Here is a 22,272-nt window from a genome sequence, read left to right on the forward strand (position 1 = left end):
CAGCCAGGGCTACACAGAGAAACCCTGTCTCAAAAAAACAAAACAAAACAACAACAAAAAACAAACAAACAAACAAACAAACAAAAAAAGAGTTGTCCCACTCTCACCAGCCTGAAACCAAACAGCTTGGGTTTGAACCATGAGTCCATCAACCACTATGGAACATATTTATCACCTCACTCTAAAACTTTCATTTTTTTCACCAGCAAATTGGAGAAACTATAGTACCCACTCTATAAAGCTATTGAGAGGATTAATTAAGAAAATTCAGACAATAATCCTAATGTTTAGCACAAGGCCTGGTTCCTGCTCCATACTTAATCCATTGCTTTCTTGGTTTCCTGTTGAACTTCCTTGTTCTGCTGGACCTGGCAACAGAGACCAGGTCGGCCAGGCTGTGGAAGGCAGGGACTTTCTGTGTCCATTTTTACTTTCTTCAGGACATCGTTGCATCTGATTTACTCTCCAGAAAGAATTGATATTCACTAAGACTCAAGAAAACTAAGACAGGATAACGGGCTGGCGAAAAGACGCAGAGCTCCCTGCCTTATAGCAGCTATCACCTAAATGGGGGTCTCATGCTTTTACCCCAAGACTAAATCTTTGCACTTTCTCCATGAAATGACCTGAAGCCTGGACTGAAGAATCCTTCCCATTATCCTTTTATCACACTCAGCAGTGGAAGAGCTGTGGTTTCTCAGGATGCTAAGGATGGAATCTCTTCTTCCAAGTGAAAAACTTCTCTGTCGTTCGAAGTACTGTGTGGGTTAGTTTTTGTCAGCTTGATGCAACTTAGAATCACCTGGGAAGGAGAAACCTCATGAAGGAGCTTCCTCCATCAGACTGCTCTGTGAGTCTGTGTCCTCCATCAGACTGCTCTGTGAGTCTGTGTCCTCCATCAGACTGCTCTGTGAGTCTGTGTCCTCCATCAGACTGCTCTGTGAGTCTGTGTCCTCCATCAGACTGCTCTGTGAGTCTGTGTCCTCCATCAGACTGCTCGGTGAGCCTGTGTCCTCCATCAGACTGTTCTGTGAGCCTGTGTCCTCCATCAGACTGCTATGTGAGTCTGTGTCCTCCATCAGATTGCTCTGTGAGTGAGTCTGTGTCCTCCATCAGACTGCTCTGTGAGTGTGTCTGTGTCTGTGGGCTCTTCTTTTCCATATGCTGGCAGTAGCTGAGTAAGCCAGGTGACACAAGGTAGTATCAGCCTCCATACATGGTCTTTGCCCTAGTTTCTGCCTTGGGTTTTCTGCCCTGGCTTCCCTTGCAGATAGACTGCAAGCCAAAGACACACACACACACACATACACACACACACACACACACACACACACACACACACGTTTTTTGCTCGTTTTCTTTTTGTCATAGTGTTTACTATAACAACAGAAACCAAATTAAAACAGGTGTCTCTGAAGCATTGTGAGATGAAATGAATAAATGATGCTGTGGTGAGAACTTAATGAAATCTTTAAACAAATAACAATGCCCTAACACTTTCCCTGTGCTGGACCTTTAAGACAAGCTTAAAAGTTCCCAGTTGGCCATAGTCAAAACCCAAAAGCCTTCGCTGGGAAACAAATCATCTCATGGTAATTAGTGAAAATAGAACGCCTGGCCACAGAAACTGGCCCAAAATCTGTGAACGACCAAAAGTCTAGGGAAGTTCTGTGTGTGTTAGGAAAAGCCTGATGTTTGAGGCTGGGATCCTTACCTGATCACATTTATTCCTCCTGCTTTACTGACCACCAAGATGCTTTGCTACCATGACAACTATATTAAATCTATGCCCTACTATCCTCCTCTGAGCTCATTATAAACTTTCTCCAAATGGAACCCTGATATGATGAACACAGAAGGGAGTTAGTATCTGAAGAGTGACTTGACTCTTGTACTGGTCGGTTTTGTATGTCAACTTGATACAAGCTGGAGTTATCACAGAGAAAGGAGCGTCAGTTGGGAAAATGCCTCCTTGAGATCCAGCTGTGGGGCATTTTCTCAATTAGTGATCCAGGGGGGAGGACCCATTGTGGGTGGTGGCATCCCTAGGCTGGTAGTCTTGAGTTCTTAAGAAAGCAGACTGAGCAAGCCAGGAGAAGTTAGCCAGTAAGGAACATCCCTACATGGCCTCTGCATCAGCTCCTGCTTCCTGACCTGCTTGAGTTCCAGTCCTGACTTCCTTTGGTGATGAACAGCAGTATGGAAGTGAAAACTGAATAAACCCTTTCCTCCCCAACTTGCTTCCTGGTCATGATGTTTGTGTAGGAATAAAAACCCTGACTAAGACAACACTAAAGCTCAAATTCCATAGTTTGTATCAAAACACACTCAGAAGTAATAGGGCCCAAACTCCCCTACTCGGGCACATTCTCATCTATAGCCTCTGCTTCAGCCCCTCACTCCTCTGGTCTAAAGGAACAGCGCACTTTTCCAGAGCTCTGAACTTACTCAGTGAGACTCTTCTACTGAAATCCTCCTCATTCTCCCCCGGAAGAGCTGTTTCCCTACAAGTCCAAGTCCAAACGCCCTCTCCTCCTTAGGGCCCTACTTTATCAGAATTAACTCTCCTACCACCATCCTAGTGTTTTTAATGCTGTTTAAATTTTTTTATATAGAACCACCATTGATTATAAATGAACCCCTCACAATTTTATGAAAAAGTAGATCCATATCAGGAAATTGCTTACAACCACCCATAATGTAGGAGCAGGGAAGAATTTCCTGAGGTCATCTGAAGATGGATTATAAAGTCTTATTTATTCTTATAAACTTCTTATGTTACTTTTTTCTATCATTAACATTTATACAAGGCAGAATATTCTGGATAATCAGATTGCCTTCGAGGAAAATATGCCTCAACAGTTGCCATACAAGAGGAGGAGGAGTCCGTTGGCTCATCCTAACTGAGACCCTGAATGTCTCCTAAGCTGTGAAGTTCTTGGGTTGTTTATCCCTAGCACCAGAAGAGCCTCTTAGGCCTGTGTCCTACCTTTTCCCTTTTCCCATGGGACATTTCCCCAGCCTCATAGACTGATTAGAAACTTCCCTATGTATCAGGGCCAAGCCCTGTTGGGAACATAGGGACAGTGTTTTACTACTGCATGCACCTAACTTCTAGGCCTAAAAAGGTTTAGAAACTCTGAAGAGCTGTGTACAAGTACAATGGCTGTTGAAGGAGTCTGAAACTGAATTTGATATTTGCTTTATTACTTCATATCTTCATAGCCAAGTGGTCAACCATGTATCTAACCCAGACTGCTAGATTAAGTACCAGACACAGCCTATATTCTGCCCATCTGTTTTTCTGACATTCCTTTGAGGAAATACGCATCCTACATCCTTCTAGCTCCAAATATCTCTGAGTCCAACTTATCATCCATAGTCTTTTAGAGTACCCAGACCAATGAGCTAGAAAGAAGGATGGAGTCACCGGATGCTGAGAAACTCCCTCTAGATCCCATCTGGACCACCCTTCCACCAGGATTTGGCTTCTATCCACATATCCAGATGAGCACCAGAACTCTCACTCAGAAAGGAGATAGGATTATCCATCCTGTTTCAGATGCCTTGCTGGTTGTGTTTCTTGTCCCATTAATTATCTCTCTGCATCTTTTAACAGTCTCAGTCCTGGAAGAAAGCTGCAGACAATGATTCCAATGTGACTTTCCAGGGTGATGGAAATTACAAAGATGTCCAGCCCTGGAGAGCATCAGGCGGTGTAACAAGGTTCTAATGTAAAGCACAGAGCAATTAGCAGGGAGATTTACCTCCCTGTCTTAAAAGCATTTTTATTACTTAATCAATCACAAGCAATTTCTAAACAAGGCTGGGATTTTACAAGGAGCTATAAATCTCTTCCATTTGCTTCCAGGAGAAAGAACAAGAAAATAGGCGTGACATTCCAGAGGGGACATTTTATCAGTTAAAACAAAAATTGAACCCAAGTCACTTGGAGGGTGGGGGTGGGAAGTGAGCAGGAGATAGCTATAGGGTTGTAAAGGGCCCCAGAAAAGAAAGATAGAAACTGAGGTAGGGGTGCTGGGTCATGGCAAAGGGCCCACATTCAGTCTCATTACTCCCCCACTTGTGTGAAGGGAAGTAGAGTGAGGGACAGGGCGTGGAAGATCTCCTAGAGGGACCAGGTGGGCTTTGGGGGGTTCTTTGCCTCTCATTTCATGGCAGGGTTTCCACACTCTAGTCTGCCTCCAGGTCCCAGTCTCCTCACCTGTAAACTGAGAGAATCCAAGCTAGACTGCATACAGATGATTCTGGGCCATCGGAGCATATAAGGGTCACCAGGGGACTGCTTCAGAAAACACCATTGCCAAGTTCCTTCCCAGACCAATTAAATTATACGATCCAGGGCCCAGCTGAATGCTCTTTAATCTCATCTAATTCCAGCTTGAACACTCAAGCAGGGACTTATTTTGAAAATGAAATGTCTGAAGTCCTCAGAGTGGGGAGGGCATCAATTGACGATAGAGACATTCTGCCTGAGTCCTTGCCTTCTTCCCTTCCTTTGCTCAGCAGACTTTTCCCAAGCCCAGCTGTGGTCCACATTCCTAGGCTAGGTCTGTGGACATATGTCTCATGGCTTCACCATGTTTCCCTGAGAAGCACCCCCATTAACTTTCATTTACACCAGAAAAGTATTGTCTGGAAGCCTCAGCTAACAGGTGCTGGGGTAAGAAACTGCTGTACTCAGATAAACCACTGACACTTTTCAGCTCTGTAGACATATGATTGCCGTCTCTAAAGATCAGTGCAAAATATAATTCTTTTCTTACATAGTTGTGCCTGTACATGCTGGGTAGAGAGATTTGACCACAATCTAGCTCTGATCTCCGACTAACTCTACCTTCAGCAAAACCAGAAGAGAGCAGTTAATTCTAAGAACCTATATCAATGAGCTGTCTCTTCACAGAGACCAGGTATTTGACAGAAGCAAGGCAGAAAGGATTTATGCCTTTCTTTCTGTGCCTCAGCTCTTCTACCAAAGATCAAGAAGAAGTCATGGCCTCCAGGGTTTAGTTCATGATCCCTTGGATCCATGCACACAGACACATCATGACAGCAGAAGTGTGTGGTGACAGAGAGCTATTCATTCACTTCATGACTGATCAGGGAACAGAGAAAATGAAAGGATGTGACCAGGGTATTTCCCAAGGACACATCTCCACGGACCTCTACTTTCGACAGCTAGGCAATACTTTGCAGCTGGGGAAAGGATATTCAAAACATGAGCCTATGAGAAACAGTTCATACTCAGCCTGATCCAACAGCAATGAAATGAGGTTGGGTCTGCCTTAAGCAGTTTCTTGGCTTCGAAGTAGACTCATCCTGAAGCCAATACTTTAAAACTCCCATCTGAGTTCCTCCAGAGCAGTGGCCTGCAGCTCATGCTAAACCCATCCCTTCCATGTTCCTTCTGTTCTCTTAAACAGGCAAAGCCATCTATCCACTATATTTTACCCAACACCTTCTAGTTCTTTCTCTTTCTCTTTCTCTTTCTTTCTCTCTCTCTCTCTCTCTCTCTCTCTCTCTCTCTCTCTCTCTCTCTCTCTCTCTCTCTCTCTCTTTCTGTATATATGTGTATGTGTATGTGTGAAAGAGAGGCAGAGAGAGAGCTAGAAAGCAACAAAGCAATGAGCTCTAACTCCTTTTTTTTTCTTTGAGACAGGGTTTCTCTGTGTAGCCCTGGCTGTTCTAGAACTCACTTTGTAGACCAGGCTGGCCTTGAACTCAGAAATCCGCCTGCCTCTGCCTCCTGAGTGCTGAGATTAAAGGCATGTGCCACCATGCCCGGTGAGCTCTAACTCTTATGTGAAATAAACGGTAGCTGCACAGAAATGCCTGTTGTTGTCACACAGTTTATAATATATCAGAAGAAATCATCAAATATCAAAACTGAAGAATGGAGAAAGAACAGTTGTACAGTAGGTCATAGTAGGGAAGATCGTGTTTTCTATAATGGCCTATAATAGTTCTTGCCTCCAGATTCTATCCCCTTGTGGTGTGCTATAGTTCTCCCTTCAATGAGGAAACTTCAACTGAGAAAATATCTCTAGGGCTGCAGGCATGGCTTAGCTGTGAATGCACAGACTCACAACCAAAAATACAAAGACAATACCTCTATCAGACTGGCTGATAGACAAGTATATAGGGTATTTTTTTCATTGGTTGGTATAAGGGAGTCCAGCCCACTGTGGGTGGTGCCAGAGCTAAGCATGTGGTCCTGGATGGTATTAGAAAGTAAGCTGAGGGTGAAGGTGCAGCCTCAGTTGCAGTTGATGGCCCTGGACTGAAGGGGTCATGCAAAGGATTTGAGGTTTGGCACCATGAAGAGAGCCTATGAAAAACTACTGGAGAAGCCTAGTTGCAGTGGAAGACTCCCGAGTATTGTCGATTCCAGTACCTTGGGATGACCACCAAGAACAGCAGTGGCAGTGAACTGGATCAACCTGAGCTTAGAGTGTTACAGAGGGCAGAGCTGAAGAAGTGACCCTGTTCTCAGTCCAATGGATGGCTGCGAGCATCCACTTCTGTATTTGTCAGGCACTGGCAGAGCCTCTCAAGAGACAGCTATATCAGGCTCCTGTCAGCAAGCACTTGTTGGCATCCACAGTAGTGTCTGGGTTTGGTGATTGTATATGGGATGGCTGTCCCCCCCCAAAAAAAATAAAGACCTTCACCCTAGCTGCCTGGAAGTCGGACTTCTACTGGCAACCTTCAGGTGAAGATGGAGAACTCTCATCTCTGCCTGCACCATGCCTGCCTGGATGCTGCCATGCTCCCACCTTGAAGATAATGGACTGAACCTCTGAACCTGTAAGTCAGCCCCAATTAAATGTTGTCCTTTATAAGAAAAGAAGAAAGAAAGTAAGCTGAGCACACAAGAGAACAAGCCCCTAAGCAACACTCCTCCATGGCCTCTGCTTTAGTTCCTGCTTCCAGGCTCCTGCCTTGGCTTCCCAAATAACATTAATGTAAAATATAATAATCCCATTTCCAAGCTACTTTTGATCATGATCTTTATCTCAGCAACAGGAGAACACCTGAGAATAGCATCCTATAAGGGAGAATTTTTAAAGAAAATTTAGGGAAAAAAACATAAAATATAAAACAGTAAGCCCTTATAGCCTCTATATTTAACAAAGTATTTTATTTTGCAAGTGTGTATTGATATAATAGTAATGTTTGAAAATGTGTGTTGAATGTGTGTTACATACAAGGAAAGGGAATCAAAACATTTTAATTTGAGGGCTGAGAAGATGTATCAGCAAGTGAAGTTCAAGTCCCCAGCATCAGAGCTTGATAGTATGAGCCTGTGAGGCAAAGGAAAGAGGGTACCTGGCAGTTACTAGCTGAATCAGTGAGCTCCAGGTCCAGTGAGAGACCCTGTCCCCCCAAAAAAGGTGTAGGGTGATCAAGGGAGACCCAGTGTCAACTTCTGTCCTCCACAAGCAATACACAGCACACACAACAATACATATGATAACATTCTCTTCTTCTTCTTCTTCTTCTTCTTCTTCTTCTTCTTCTTCTTCTTCTTCTTCTTCTTCTTCTTCTTCTTCTTCTTCTTCTTTCTCTCTCTCTCTCTCTCTCTCTCTCTCTCTCTCTCTCTCTCTCTCTCTCTCTCTCTCTCTCTCTCTCTCTCCTCTCCCCCAACAGACTCCCATTACACAACCTGTCCTAGCCTCAAGCTCACAATGCCCCAGTCCTAAGATTTCTGGTGTGCACCATCATTCATCCCCTGTCTCTTGCTTAGTATGTGTACTTTCTCAGAAAACTCCTATAGATTATAAAGTGTGTGTGTGTCTATGTGTGTGTATGTGTGTGTATGTGTGTGTGTCTATGCGTGTGTGTCTATGCGTGTGTGTCTATGTGTGTGTATGTGTGTGTGTGTGTGTGTGTGTGAGAGAGAGAGAGAGAGAGAGAGAGAGAGAGAGAGATGTTATTATGGAGTTGTATTATGGAGTTGCATCATAGCCTTTCCCCAGCCTTGTTTAATTTTTTTAATTAATTAAATTTTTACAGAAGTCCTGAAATTCTTACAACACGATATAACAAAAAAAAATATGGTGAGAGATGAAACAGTAAATAAGGGACAGAGATTTGTCTTTGCCTAGGTAAGAGTGAAATAACAGGAAAACCAAACAGATGATTACATTATAATGAAGGGCTGGAGGGTGTAAGATAGAAGTGATGTTGGAGAGGAATATCTGATTGCACAAACATCTACTAACTTGTAAATACTGCAGGCTGTAGTTGTTCTTAAGACACTTTAGACAGTGCTACAGTTTGAACTGTTCATGTGCAACAGTCTTAATCCCAAGTTTATACATTGATAGTGTTGGCTGTAACTAGGATTAGATGAGGTCATGAAAGCAGGGGTTTCCCAACAGCCTTGGAAGCTCTGTCAGAAGGGGAAGAGGGGCCTGAGATAGTATGCTTATACTGTTGGACATGTAATGCTCTCTGACCAACATGAAGCAACACACAACCTCTGCAGAGGCTGAGCCTATAAAGCAATGGTTCTCAACCTTCCTAATGCTGTGACCCTTTAATACAGTTCTCCATGTTGTAGTGACCTCCAGCCACAAAATTATTTTCATTGCTACCTCATAACTGTAATTTTGCTACTGTTATGAATCATAATGTAAATATTTGTTTTTCCCCATGTTCATAGATGACCCCTGTGAAAAGGTAGTTTGACCCCCTCAAAGGGGTTGCAACCCACAGGTTGATAGCCACTGCTATAATGATGTCATCCTCTTAGGCTTGTAGAACTATGAGCCAAATGCATTTCTCTTCTTTGTTAACTTACCAATCCACTGAAAGTCAGAGCAATAGAAAATAGACTAGTTCAGGAGAGTATATGAGTTATTTAGACACGTTTTAAAACATGCATAGTCTTGGGTCTTCCCTTTGAAGATTACAACTCCATAGATCAGGAAGAAGGCAAGGTGCATGTGGTTTAGAAAGCTCTCTTAAGAATCCCTGGGCCTCCTTGGTCTTGCAAACTTTATATGCCCCAGTACAGGGGAACGCCAGGGCCAAGAAGTGGGAGTGGATGGGTAGGGGAGCAGGGTGCGGGGAGGGTATAGGGAACTTTCAGGATAGCATTTGAAATGTAAATGAAGAAAATATCTAATAAAAATTTTAAAAATGAATAAAAAATAAAAATAAAAAAAAAGAATCCCTGGGCCTGTGTTTCTCAGGACTGTTTCTCTTCCAGTGAGATTAAAAAGGTCAGAGAGAATTAAAGCAAGTTTCCTGGATAAAGAGTCCAATGGCTGGACCTGAAAGATGTAAGATTGGAGAAGCCACCTCCACTATTTGAGGGAGATTGGTATGTTTACAAATACATTTGCAGATGGTTCCCTACGCCTAGCCTCTTGAGCATGAGCATCAACTCTCACTCATGCTGAACAAGCCCCACTATGAGCCAGTTGGGAAAGCCAGAAGCTACACCTCTGCTCCTATTGTTGGGACTTTGCTGAGCTCCTCCTCCATCTGATTTCAACAGGGCTCCTTACAAGCTAGCTTTATTTTTCCCCATCCTTATCTTGCAGCCAAGAAACTGGGTCCCATGGCTTTCAGACAGAACTCACAAAACACTGTCCTGAACTAGATCTGTTTAAAACAAGCCATGACATATCAGAAGTGGAAAGTTTGCAGCATACTAGCCTCTGCTCTAATTATGTGACCAAACCATCAAAGACATTAACAACACAGTACCCATGCTCCACAGCGCTGCCTTTTTGATGGAGACACACTTGATGAACAAATTCGAGGTAATAAATAAAAAAAACAGTCTACAAATAATAGGCTAGGAGGACCACGTGTATTTGGATAATTGAGCTATGACCATAGGCAAGTCATTTATTCCACAAACTCTGTGTGTGTAAACCAGGACTCCGATTTATTAATTTACGCCTAGAAATAAATGTACTGCCATGTGGCCCAGACACTCTCATCTGTCTGATACAACATGCATTCACTCCATCAGCAGCAGCTCCTGGGGAATTCAAATTATCAAAAGGTTGTTTGGTGAGCGTGGTATCAGTATAAGAGGGACTTGCTCAGTAATTTAATTTCAGGGAAAAATATTGTACTGAGCTTTCTATGTGAGGCGTTATGCTAAGCAATGAAAAAACAAAGATGTGATTCCAACTTTGAAGAGTTTGCATCCAGAGAGGTGTGGCTCCGTGGTAATTTGATGTGATCATCAATATAACAGCAATATTAGAGAGAGGGCTATGCCTGTGGCTCAGTGACATAATGCTGTTCTAGCATGCAAAAGACCTTGGATTCCATATCCCATCCCCAGAACAAGAAATAAGGAAAGGAAAGAATGGAGGGAAGGAGAAAAATAAACCTATGGAATACGTATAGTGCCCTTAGAGGTTTGAGAAAGTGGTGCCTTTCTACTGGATCTTGAAGGTTTAATCGAAGGTTGTTAAGTTGTGGTGGAAAATGAGTGGTGGATTTCACTCATTTGCAAAGCAGAAAGCTGTGAAGGTTCAATGTGTCAGGATTGGGGTGGAAAATGGGCAATGCCAGTCATGGCCATGGTACTGTTTGGATGCTAGAGAGCTGGATGTTATTCCAAAGCTTATGATGTTTAAATGTTTTAAATTTGAGATGTATCAGGCATGTATTTAAAAGATTCCTCTAAAGAACATGCTTGTTGTCTTTAAATGCCATAAGTTTGCTCAGTCAGTATCTCAGCGGGAGCCCAGACACGAATATTGCTGGATGGTTGCAGAACTGGCTCCAGATGCAGTCTGGCAAAAGAATTAACTCAGGAAATGATAGAAGCATAATGTCAAACTATTCTGCTTGCTTGTTTGTCTGTTTGTTTGTTTGTTTGTTTGTTTGTTTGTTTGAGTATTTTCCTGTTTGCACATATGTGCATATCTGATGACTGTAGAGGTCAGACAGGGTACCAGAGTCCCTGGAACTGAAGTTAGAGATGGTTATGAACCACCATGTAAGTACTTGGAACTGAACTCCAAGCATCCTCCAAGAGTACCAAATGCTGGTGTCCACTGAGCCAGCTCCCCAGCTCCCCATATTATCATATCAAGTCCTTTGATGGATTTAATAAGGATATTATTCTATGCTTAGTTTATGGGCAGAAACCTCTTGACAATAAAACAGTTGATAGAGGTAGGATGGGGGAAAGAGCAAGCATATTAGGGCTCTCAGAGGAATAAAACCAAAGAAGAAATGTCTGTAGACACATAGGAAAAGACGGAGATCAACAAATGAGATAGAGAACAGATATTTCTTTTAAATAATTTGACTCATACGACTGTGGGAGCCAGTGATACAAATTTTCCAGGGCTACTTAGAAATTCAGGTGGGAGTTGATGTTTCAAACTTGTGTTAGAAGTCTACCAGGCAGAGTCTCAAAACTCAGGCTGTTTTCCATGGTCCAGTCTAAGTACTCATTCTTACAGGTACCTGTTGCGGCCCGCCCGCGGTCCACAACACGAACGGTTCAACTGAGAATGGCAGTTCCCTGCAAAGAGAGGTAACTAGATAGGGCGGAAGAAAAGAATGAAGCCAGGACAACAAGTTCTGATCGAGGCTCAATTTAATATTTCCAAACACTCAGTTTATAAAGGAAGGGGGAGGGAACCCAATTTCCCGCCAAGTAACCCAGGGTCCAGTAGCAGGACGAACACGTGTGTGCCTCCAGGCAGCAGAGTCAGGTTCCAGCAGTGGGCGTGGCAGGACGAATGAGCCGGTAGCTCCACCCTTGAGCAGGCAGGTTCCAGGCTGGGGGAAGGGAGGCCACATTTCCCCCCATTAGATAACAAAAATAAAAATAAAAAAAGGGGTGGCCTGTGGCAGAAAGATTATCTATGTTCAATAGTTCTGCCTAAGTTCCTAGGGCTAAAGAAAAAACCTATTTCCGTGGGATTCCCTAACTTTTCTAATGGTAAACTGTATCTGGCTGAGACTGTCTTAAAAGCACCGACTGAATACCAGCAGCCTACTGGGCTGTAGGCTCTGACTTTATAATGCTAATTAGTGCTGAATAGGTAGCTACCTGTTTGCCTTTTAAGTAGGGCGTTGGAACCCTGGCTGAGTTTAGCTAAACAATTTTAGAATAACACTGAACTGATAATTATCCACAATTTTGGGTGACAGGCAGGGGAAACAGTGAGAAGCGATTAAGACTGGCTGGCTCCTAGTACAAGGCCAATTGGCTTTTTTATTTTTTGGGTGGGAGGCAGTGAAGGGCCTGCTCTTACAACAGCAAGGTCTCCAATCTCTCTCCCCCCTGTTAATTAAGTTTAAATAGGCAATGCTTAACAGAGGTGATCAAAAGATTTTCTCATCCGTAGATGAGTGGGCCTTAACCTTGACTTGGGTGGACATTAACCTGATTCCTCCCGTGAGTAACAACTCACATCTGTGGCTCTTGGTATCTTTTGGGGAGGGGAGGCAGAGCCGTAAGTATTTTTAGTGTTTAGCTGGAGTCGGATACCAACCTCTTTCAAATCAGGTGTGTCGCACAGGGAACTCAGAAACGGTCAAACTGGACCTTCCCTCCGCAGTGATCTCCTGCGCCAAGCGGTACCCATACCGTATTCATATGATTATGAATCAGTATCGCAATTCTGAGTTATTGCGAGGCCTCTATGTGAGACTTGTCAACCTCAGATTTAGCAAGGCCTAGACAAGAATTATGTCAGTATTAACACCGTTAATTTTGGTTAAACTAGGAGCTGAAGGTCTTTTCTCTTCATCTCTGTTATTCCCAGTAGCCTGAGGAACTAAGGACACCTTGCAGTAACAGCAAGGGTGAAAAGCCAGAGGCCAGTTAAGGGACTAAGCCTATATCTATCAAAATAAGAACTAATCTTTGTAAATATATATGAAATTTCTACTTCCCTAGCTCTCCTGGTAAATCTAAATCTTATCTTAGACTGAAAAGCCACATGCTGGGATGTCCCTGGAAGGGAGATTAGCAGAACCACCTGTTTGCTCTTAGGGGCGGGGCGGAGAATGTAGATTGACCTGCTTGAGAGAAGGAAGAATACTAAACAATTAGAGTGTAGTAATGTAAATTTTCTGTTTGGAGAAGTCAAGGTACTTTATTTAGATGCAAATTGTAAAGCTAAAGCTAGTCTCAAATTAGAAGTAACTGGGTGCCAGCGGCGTTCCGCTGCAGACTGACCTTTAATGTCAGTTTGCAAAAAGTTTAGGACAAATAAGGTAAAGGCAAGATGAGCCTTTGGTGACCTTGGGGAATATGCTCTGAATTAACTTTACTAGGTAATTTAGAATATAGGAATCTCTAATAATTGAACTGAATATTAGACCAGTCTAAGATTGAGTTAGAATGGCTGGTCACACTTAAGAAGAGTGAAAAATCATTATGACTCTATTAAATGACTAATTTTACTAAGTCTGAAAATACAGTCTCTGATGTACTATTGCCATAAAGTTAAAAGGCTAGAAGCTAGTCTAAACTGGAAAAATGACAAGCAAGGATGGATCTAAAACATGAATTTAATCTTTTAGTCCTTTTAATCAGGACACTGAGTTAACTTACCTGTCAGCTCAGCACACGAATTACCACTATGCTTCTGTAGAGTTCTGTGGAGAGAACCTGTTTTTTCTTTTCCTAATAAGGTAGCTGTTTTAGGATCAATCTATAAGCCAATAAGTAGACCCTTTTAAGATACTAAAAAGCACTTATTAAATTTGACATTTTAATCTCAAATTTTGAAAATAAAGGTATGTTTTAAATAGTGTGCATGGAAATGCACTAAATAGTATATATGGGGATACAATTTCTCTCTTTTGTCTTTTAAGAGGTTAAAGTTTAAAATTTTACAATATCTAACCTTTTGAATTAATAACTTTTTGGACAAAACATTTTAAATATTTGGCTGTAAAGGGGCAGTGACTAATTGCACTTTCAATCATTTTTCTTAAGGAACGGTTGTAACTAGAAGGCTAGAAAAGTTATTAAGAGTCACACGTGCATAATTTATTTATTTATTAACTAGAAATATGTATAAGCAATTGTAAATTTGAGAATTAATAGTATCTGAGGGACGAACAATTTTAAGTAATTATGAGTTCAGAGATATAGCATTGACTATCAATATATAAATTAAGGTTTGATTGTTCAGCATTTTAAAACACCATCTACAGCACACAACTAGATTATTTGTGCTGGAATAGGGGCAACTGTGTGTCTTAAGACTCCGCTCCACAGCAGCTAGTTGGGCCCACGTGGGCCAAACGATTGGCTGGGAGGATGAGAAAAATGACTTTACAATAATGTTTTTTCTGGCCAAAGAATTGTCTTGGGCACAACCAATTTTTAATTACCAATTAACAACAATTATAAAAGCTTTCTTTATTTTTTGTAAAACCTTTTGCAGCAAACCAAAACACCAAATAACAAAAGGATACTGTCTCTGAATCTTTTGGGTGAGAGCAAGGATTTAAGGTAAACTTCCCTTGAGAAGCATTAGTTAATAAAATACTTTCCACGTAGGAAACAATATATACTGAAAGATTAAAACTTTTGGCTTCTTGTAAAGAAGCAGAAACAATAAACATTTTTCTTACATAATGTAAAGCTATATTAGCCATACATAGAGGCAAAATTTTCTAGTGATTACCAGTTTACTAGAAGCAAAAATCTTTGAATTTAAGCATTATTTTAAACATCTGAATAGATCTGTAACACTGTTAAAAAGAAATTTTCTTGAACACAGGGAAAAACTTTTTTAGGCATTGTTTGCAAAACAAAAGAAAAGGCCACAAGCCGCTCTGGGACTGCCCAGAGCCCTGTATTGACTCAAAGGTAAAATACTTTTTAATCTGAGCATTAATCTTAAATTTGCAATCAAACTGCAAGCTGCAGTCAATGGAACAATGGCAGTTTTAACCATAATTTTTAAGTTTTTGTGCAAGGTTAGGATAATATCTACAAATTTGGGAAAGCAAAACCTATGTTTAAAACAATTTATCACTGTTAAAATCAATATTAGAAGCATTACTATCATATTACGAAGTTTGGATATCAATTAATACCTATGAATACCTATTAAAGCAAGCTTTAACGCTTTAATAAAGAGGCATTGCTTTATATCTTATCTTAAATTTTACTATTTAGGATAGGAACCACATTTATCAATTTTTGAGTTAAGAAGATTTTTTCCTGAGGAGGCCTTCTCTGATAGGCACTCCTCCTGAGATACCACAAGCTCCGCCTGAGGGCAATTTAGCCCTGGGGAAGTTGCATTTTTTATAGCATCATTTACAAGCGCCCAGAGACCTAGGGTAAAATTATCTGTCTGAGCGATATTCAGGGCCTCACCAACTTTTTCCCAGGTTCCACAATCTATCGTTTCTTCTTCTTTGAACCATGGACAACAGCTATCTATCTTATCTAAAAAATTTCTTACTAATTGTACTTCAAGCCTTACTCCTTTTTCCTTAAGCAACTCCTGAAAACTAAACACAATTGCCTGATCCATGTTTTAGAACCCTTCTTTCTTCCACCTAAGCAGCTTTCTAAAAAAAAAACTGCGGCACACCGCCTGTCTCCGTATCTAGTTCCGATTTACGAACTGCTGACCCCAAGTAGAACCAGTGTTGGGTTAGCACTGCTTCAAACTTGCTTCGTATCCTACTGCATCCCCGCAACACTTTCAAAACTGAAATTTTTTTTTTTTTTTTTTTTGGGGCTAGCGCTAGCATGTGTACCTGTCCGTTGCTCCGATGCTCCTCCTCCGATACGAAGATTCTTTCCTTTCTTGTGGAGCTCCACACAGCAATCGTTTCTCTTAGCATCTCTCTGCCATTCTTCAGGTCCCAGTTCTGGCGCCAACTGTTGCGGCCCGCCCGCGGTCCACAACACGAACGGTTCAACTGAGAATGGCAGTTCCCTGCAAAGAGAGGTAACTAGATAGGGCGGAAGAAAAGAATGAAGCCAGGACAACAAGTTCTGATCGAGGCTCAATTTAATATTTCCAAACACTCAGTTTATAAAGGAAGGGGGAGGGAACCCAATTTCCCGCCAAGTAACCCAGGGTCCAGTAGCAGGACGAACACGTGTGTGCCTCCAGGCAGCAGAGTCAGGTTCCAGCAGTGGGCGTGGCAGGACGAATGAGCCGGTAGCTCCACCCTTGAGCAGGCAGGTTCCAGGCTGGGGGAAGGGAGGCCACAGGTACCTACTCAGTTTTAGTCTTTAGGCCTTCAACTAATTGAATGAGACCCACTCACATTATTAGCAGAGTGTGATCTACTTTATTAGAAGTCTATTCTTTGAAACGTAACTTGACATCCCGTGAAACATCACAGCTAGAATGCCATATCTAGTCCTCTTTTATTCTTCATGCAGACTTACCAGAGGCACATTTGAGAGAAGCAACACTGTTCATGTGGAATCAAAGCTCCAGTCTCTAGGGTCTCCTCCTTCCCTAAAGCGACAGTGTGGAATCCATCACCCATCATCACAGAAGAGAGTGCCTTAACCCAGAGAGTAGGAACCAAATAAGAGCCAACAGGCTTGACACACAGTCCACACTACTAAGCCGAACTAGGTCTCCATAAAGTAAACTGAACTGTATTTCTATCATATTGAGGCTGGGTGTCCGGGGCTGATACAGTGACAATCGCTAGTTTCTGACGTTTCAATGCTTAATAAGAACAAATGCGCTGAGGCACAGTTTACCAGTTGAACACTGAGGATTTTGATAAATGGCCCCTTTATATTCTCATGCGATAGATTTTTTTACATCAAACAATGAAAGTTAGGAATGTGCTGCTCCGAGGTGCAAAGCATGCCAGCCAAGGAGAAGCCTTGCGGGTATGGGGGTGGAAGTGCTGTGTGAACTCTCAGCTGTAGCTCTGCTTCTTGTCAGGCTCACCCGCTGAGCCTCATCCAGATAAGTGAGGAAAGTAGGCTACTCACTCCAGTTTTGTGAAGCAAGAAGAAAGCCTGCCTTTTGTATTGTGTTGATTTAAATCAGGGGCTGTGGTGCCATCTAAATCTCAGTCCACTCTTCTGGTGGCAAAAAAATGAAACTCCAGGAGGTCAATATCATATAGATATTAAATTACCTCATTATTTCAAGAGAAGTTGAAGCCACCTGGGACCTTAAAAGGCCACTCACAGTACTATAGATTCTCCGGGGACCAGGATGGGAAGTAAATTGCCTTTACAGTCAGTAATAAGACCACCTAACTTCCAGATTCCAAACCATTATTCAGTGCTCTATACTCCAACTCCCACCCCCTTCTCTCCCCTCCATATTTAACCCAAGGCATTTTTTTTAGTATTGAAATGATTCATTTTATTTAATGACATATTTTAATAGAAGGGCTCTGGTTATAGAATCCAATGTACTGTGTTTTAAAAAGCCAAATTTATAGACATGTGAGAAACTGAACATATTTAAAGTACACAACTTGTTAAATGTTGCCATTTTACTATTTCCCACAAACGTATCACCACAGTTGAAGATCATACCCTTCATCCTCATTGTTTCCTCCATCCCTGTGCACACCTTCTTGACTCCTCCCAATTATTGATGGCTTTGATCGCTAGATTTTACATTTTCTAGAGTTCTATATAAATTCAATCATACACTCCCCCCCCCCCCAGTTTTCATTAGTTCTTTTTAAAGACAGGATCTGCTTGCTGCTGTCCTTGCACTAGATACAGTCAAAGATGATCTTGAACTCCTGATCCCAAAGACTCCATCTCTCAAATGCTACAATTACAGGCGTGTTCCACCACACTTGGATTTTATTAGTAAGCCAAAGAATATAATAATATGGGTACCTTAAAAAACTTTTTTTTTCTTTTTTAGTTTTTTGAGACAGGGTTTCTCTGTATAGCCCTAGCTGTCCTGGAACTCACTCTGCAGACCAGGCTGGCTTCAAATTCAGAAATCCACCTGCCTCTGCCTCCCAAGTGCTGGGATTATAGGTGTGCACCACCCTAAAAAACTTTTAATCATATTTGTATGTACATACACACACACACACACACGTGTATATGTGTTATGGCACACACACACAGCATAGAAAAGCATCTGGCAGTGGAAGCTGTAGTATGTTACAGTGTGTCCCACAGTACATCCCTCTGTCCGCACATCTTCACTTGCAAATGTTCATTGCAATGGTTTGGTTCGAGATCTCTGGCTTCTGTGACACACTCAGTATTGGATCTTTACCAGGCCTCTTCCTGGTTATCCTGTTGTTGCCCTGTGTCACAGAGATCCTGTAGCTTTGGATCAGCAGGACGGGTCCTTTCATGCATTCCCAACTATTTGCAGATGATATAGATTTTAAGGTGGGCCAACTCTGAGCCCTGGATCTCGGCCTGGGTGGTAGCTGAGCTGGCTCAGCAGGCTGGCTCTCCCTTATCTATACCACTAGAGCAAGCTCTCCAGTCCTGCTCTGGTTAGGCCACCCAATGCTCCCATCTTCCCAGTACAGGGTCAGCTCTCCTGCCCTCATGCCTTAGGAGTGTCTCAGCTGCAGATCCACATTTCCAGAGCCAGCAGATATCGAGGGAGACGGAGGGAGGGCACCACCCAGCTGCCAGGTCATCTCACAGCAGACTTTCCTGCACACTCATCCTCAGGGCCTATTCACTTGCACCCCCTTCAGCAGGACCAGCTCTTCTAAGCTGTTCAGGGGAGGGGCATGGGCCCACCCTCAAGAGTGCTACAGCTGGTGAGGGGCAGGGGCAGCTCACTCATTCTCCTGACCCTGGGGCTAGCTCTCCTGACTCCCACAGGTGACAAGGGGCAAAGTGGACAAAGCATCACTCCCATACCCAGGCCACTTTACAGCAGACAAGTTACAGGGCCAGCTTTCCTGCACTCTCTCTTGGGGAGGCTCACTTAGGCCCCTACCACCAGGGTCAGATCTCATGTGCTGTTCAGGTGAGATGTAGAACCCACTCTACCAAGTACTGCAGCTGATGAGGGGGAGGGCTAACTCTCCCGTGCTCATGACCCTGTGGGTAGCTTTCCCAACTGCAGGAATCAGATCACCGACACTCATGCCCTGTGGGCTGGCTCACCACCACCACACTGGCCAGCTCTACTGTGCTGCCTGGATGAGGACTAGCCTGGCAAAACACTGGTCTCTGTCTGTCTTCTTCCTCTTATGCTGTGCTGCCTAGATTTGATTTGATTTCTATGTGTCCTAAGTATAAAACAGCCAGATATCAAGTTGGGATGAATAAAGGACTGCCATTTGTTCTGCCCCTGACTGGTATAAGAACAGCACAACCAACAAGGTGTCTCCTTGCCCAATGGCAGAGGGGAGTCCAAATCATGCAGTCATGGCTCTTACCTGGAAGCAGCAACATTCACCTTGTTTAGTTTAAGCAGGAAATAAAATTATTTTTAAAATATCAGTTAGTTCTCAGGAAAAGAAATAGTCTAGACAGTGTGGCCTGACTGCTCTATAGCTACACATTGACACTATGATTGCTTGAAATGCCTAACAAGAAGAACTTCAGGTTTCTTCATTTCTTAGACTTTGGATGTTTACAGAATTTTTTTTATCAGCTGAGAATTATTAATCTGAAAATCCAAAACTGAAAATTCTCTGAAATCAGATTTCAAGTGTTTTGATTAGAGATGCTAACTTATATTAGCACTGCCTCCAATAACACAGCAAGAACTTGACCTTAGAGCTGCTACCCATTGTATTCTGAGCATCTAAGTCACCAGTCACCCCTGCATCAAGAACTTGATCTTGAACCTCTGGGAAATCACCTCTACTGTGTCTGAAGTCTGCATGCCACATGCCACAGCAGCCAGGAATAGCCAGTCCTAACTTCCTCATTCAACTCACATAGCCTTGAAAGGCCACTTGGGTGCATACTCACTTTAAGATGGACTAGGAAAATGAGGTCTGGGCTCTACTCTACAACCTGTGCCACCTTAAAGATCCACTGATTGAGTTAGAAGCCAGGATCAGCTCCCACTGAGAGGCTGCGCTGACCTCAAGACCCCAGTCTCTTATGCAATTCACTCTCTTGGTTATGACCTAATTATGGAGGAGGAGGTTACATATGAAAATTATAGTACTTAGATACTTTAAACGTATGGAGTACCACTTTTGAATATTTCCTACTTCTTGAAAGTAGCTCAGATTTCAAGGGACATACCCAATCATTCTAATGTGCTATCTGCTTTCAAAACTCCACCTTGCTAGGTTCTCTAAATGAAACCCTTGTCTGTATGGACCCATTGTTAGAAGTCCATAACCACAGATTAGTTATCAAAACAGTAGAAGGGAAAGTCACAGCATTCTCTAATTAGTCTACCTTGGGAAGTTAAAGATATGCCCCCTTGACTCTTTTCTCAAGGGCTCCTCTAGTCCATTGCAGATACATCATAGCAGACACAAAGGCAATCACATAAACTTCCAAAGCAGCATGGACCCATGGGCCTAGAGGAGAGGTTTGAATGGAGCTCAAAACTAATTATGGAGTGTTTTTGAAAATTCCCCTATGTGACTAGATGGTTACTTAGATATAACATTCAACATTGTTCTTCCATCTTTCTTGCTCTCTCTCCTCCTCTAGACTCTCTGTATAATTACATAATTCTCCTTCCCTGTCTTTACGCTACAACTTATACGATGCACTCAAATGTGTGTATACATATTTTTATTTAATTGTTTTACATGCATATATATGTGTATGTATTGCATAAATACAGATCTATTCATAAATTCATAAATAGAAGCTTCTCAGTCTGTGTAATGTTATTTGCATATATATTTTCAGTTCTGGTCATTTGGTGATGGGTAAGTCATAAGTGTGTTGTTATTTGAGAAGAGAAGACGTACTCTGAGGAAGACTATTTCTACCATTCACAGCATTCCTTTAGTAGTCTGTAACTCTTTGTCTAGGGTTCAGGTTTCATGAGCCTTCCCTATCTAAGTCAGCAAATCTATTGACATCATTCTTGTTCTGGTCACACTTAGTTGGTCATGTTTGTGAGACTTTATTGGTGTAACCTCTGACATGTCTAGAAGACACAATCTTTTTTTTTAACTCTTATTTTTTATTAGGTATTTTCTTCATTTACATTTCCAGTGCTATCCCAAAAGTCCCCAATACCCTCCCCCTCCACTCCCTTCCCCCCCACGCCCACTTCTTGGCCCTGGCATTCCCCTGTACTGAGGCATATAAAGTTTGCAAGACCAATGGGCCTCTCTTTCCTCTGATGGCCAACTAGGCCATCTTCCGATACATATGCAGCTAGAGACATGAGCTCCAGGGGGTACTGGTTAGTTCATAATGTTGTTCCACCTATAGGGTTGCAGACCCCTTTAGCTCCTTGGGTACTTTCTCTAGCTCCTCCACTGGGGACCCTGTGATCCATCCAATAGCTAACTATGAGCATCCACTTCTATGATTGCTAGGTCCCGGCATAGTCTCACAAGAGACAACTATATCAGGGTCCTTTCAGCAAAATCTTGCTAGTGTATGCAATGGTGTCAGCGTTTGGAGGCTGATTATGGGATGGGATCCCCAGATCTTATGCAAAGCTCCTTACTCCTGAGGCTCTTAGACTCTTTCCTCTCCTCTGCCTTAAATTCCCTTAGTCTTAGGTTCAGTATTTGGATTGCAGATATATCCATTGGTACTGGGTTACATACCTATGCATTTTGATTGATTGTAAATGCTTTCAGTAATGTTCTCCAATGTATCTCTTCTTCTCCAAGTCTTCATTGAAGCACCAATAGAAATCCCACCTATGATGCTCTACTTATTCATATGCTATTGCCTTTTTTGGAAGGCCATTTCTTGTCAACATACCTAAAGGGTTTACTAATACCATCATTATCACATATCTCTCCCATCATACAATTCGATTCACCAATTTATTCTTTCATCTTTTCTACTAGAATAGGAAGAACTGGGGAACTGAGACCACATTGAGTTCCTCTCCAGTATACCATGCTACCTAGAAATAAGACCTACTGTAAATGATTCTAAAAGATGTATTTTAATCTCACCCATCAAATAGACCATGAAAGTCCTAATTGGAGTCCTCTGGGTAATCACCAAAACCCCTTTGTAGACAAATTCGTTGACACAAATACTGCCTCCTGTTGTGATACTAAAATAATGTTAAAGAGCAGGATCTGGAGAAATGGCTCAGTGCTTAAGAGACCCAGGTTCAGTTTCTAGAACTTACAACCACCTATAACTCCACCTCCAGGGGACCAGAGCCCTCTTCTGAA

At 42.3% G+C, this 22,272-nt stretch overlaps 1 pseudogene; it reads right to left on the reverse strand.

The window, feature by feature from the left end:
* Positions 1 to 19,200: 19,200 nt before the first annotated feature.
* Positions 19,201 to 19,330, reverse strand: LOC115031635 (small nucleolar RNA SNORA48; annotated as a pseudogene).
* Between the last annotated feature and the right edge of the window lie 2,942 nt (positions 19,331 to 22,272).

This window comes from Mus caroli, unplaced genomic scaffold (assembly GCF_978045245.1).
Source record: "Mus caroli unplaced genomic scaffold, Mus_caroli_1 scaffold_8, whole genome shotgun sequence".
Taxonomy (NCBI): domain Eukaryota; kingdom Metazoa; phylum Chordata; class Mammalia; order Rodentia; family Muridae; genus Mus; species Mus caroli.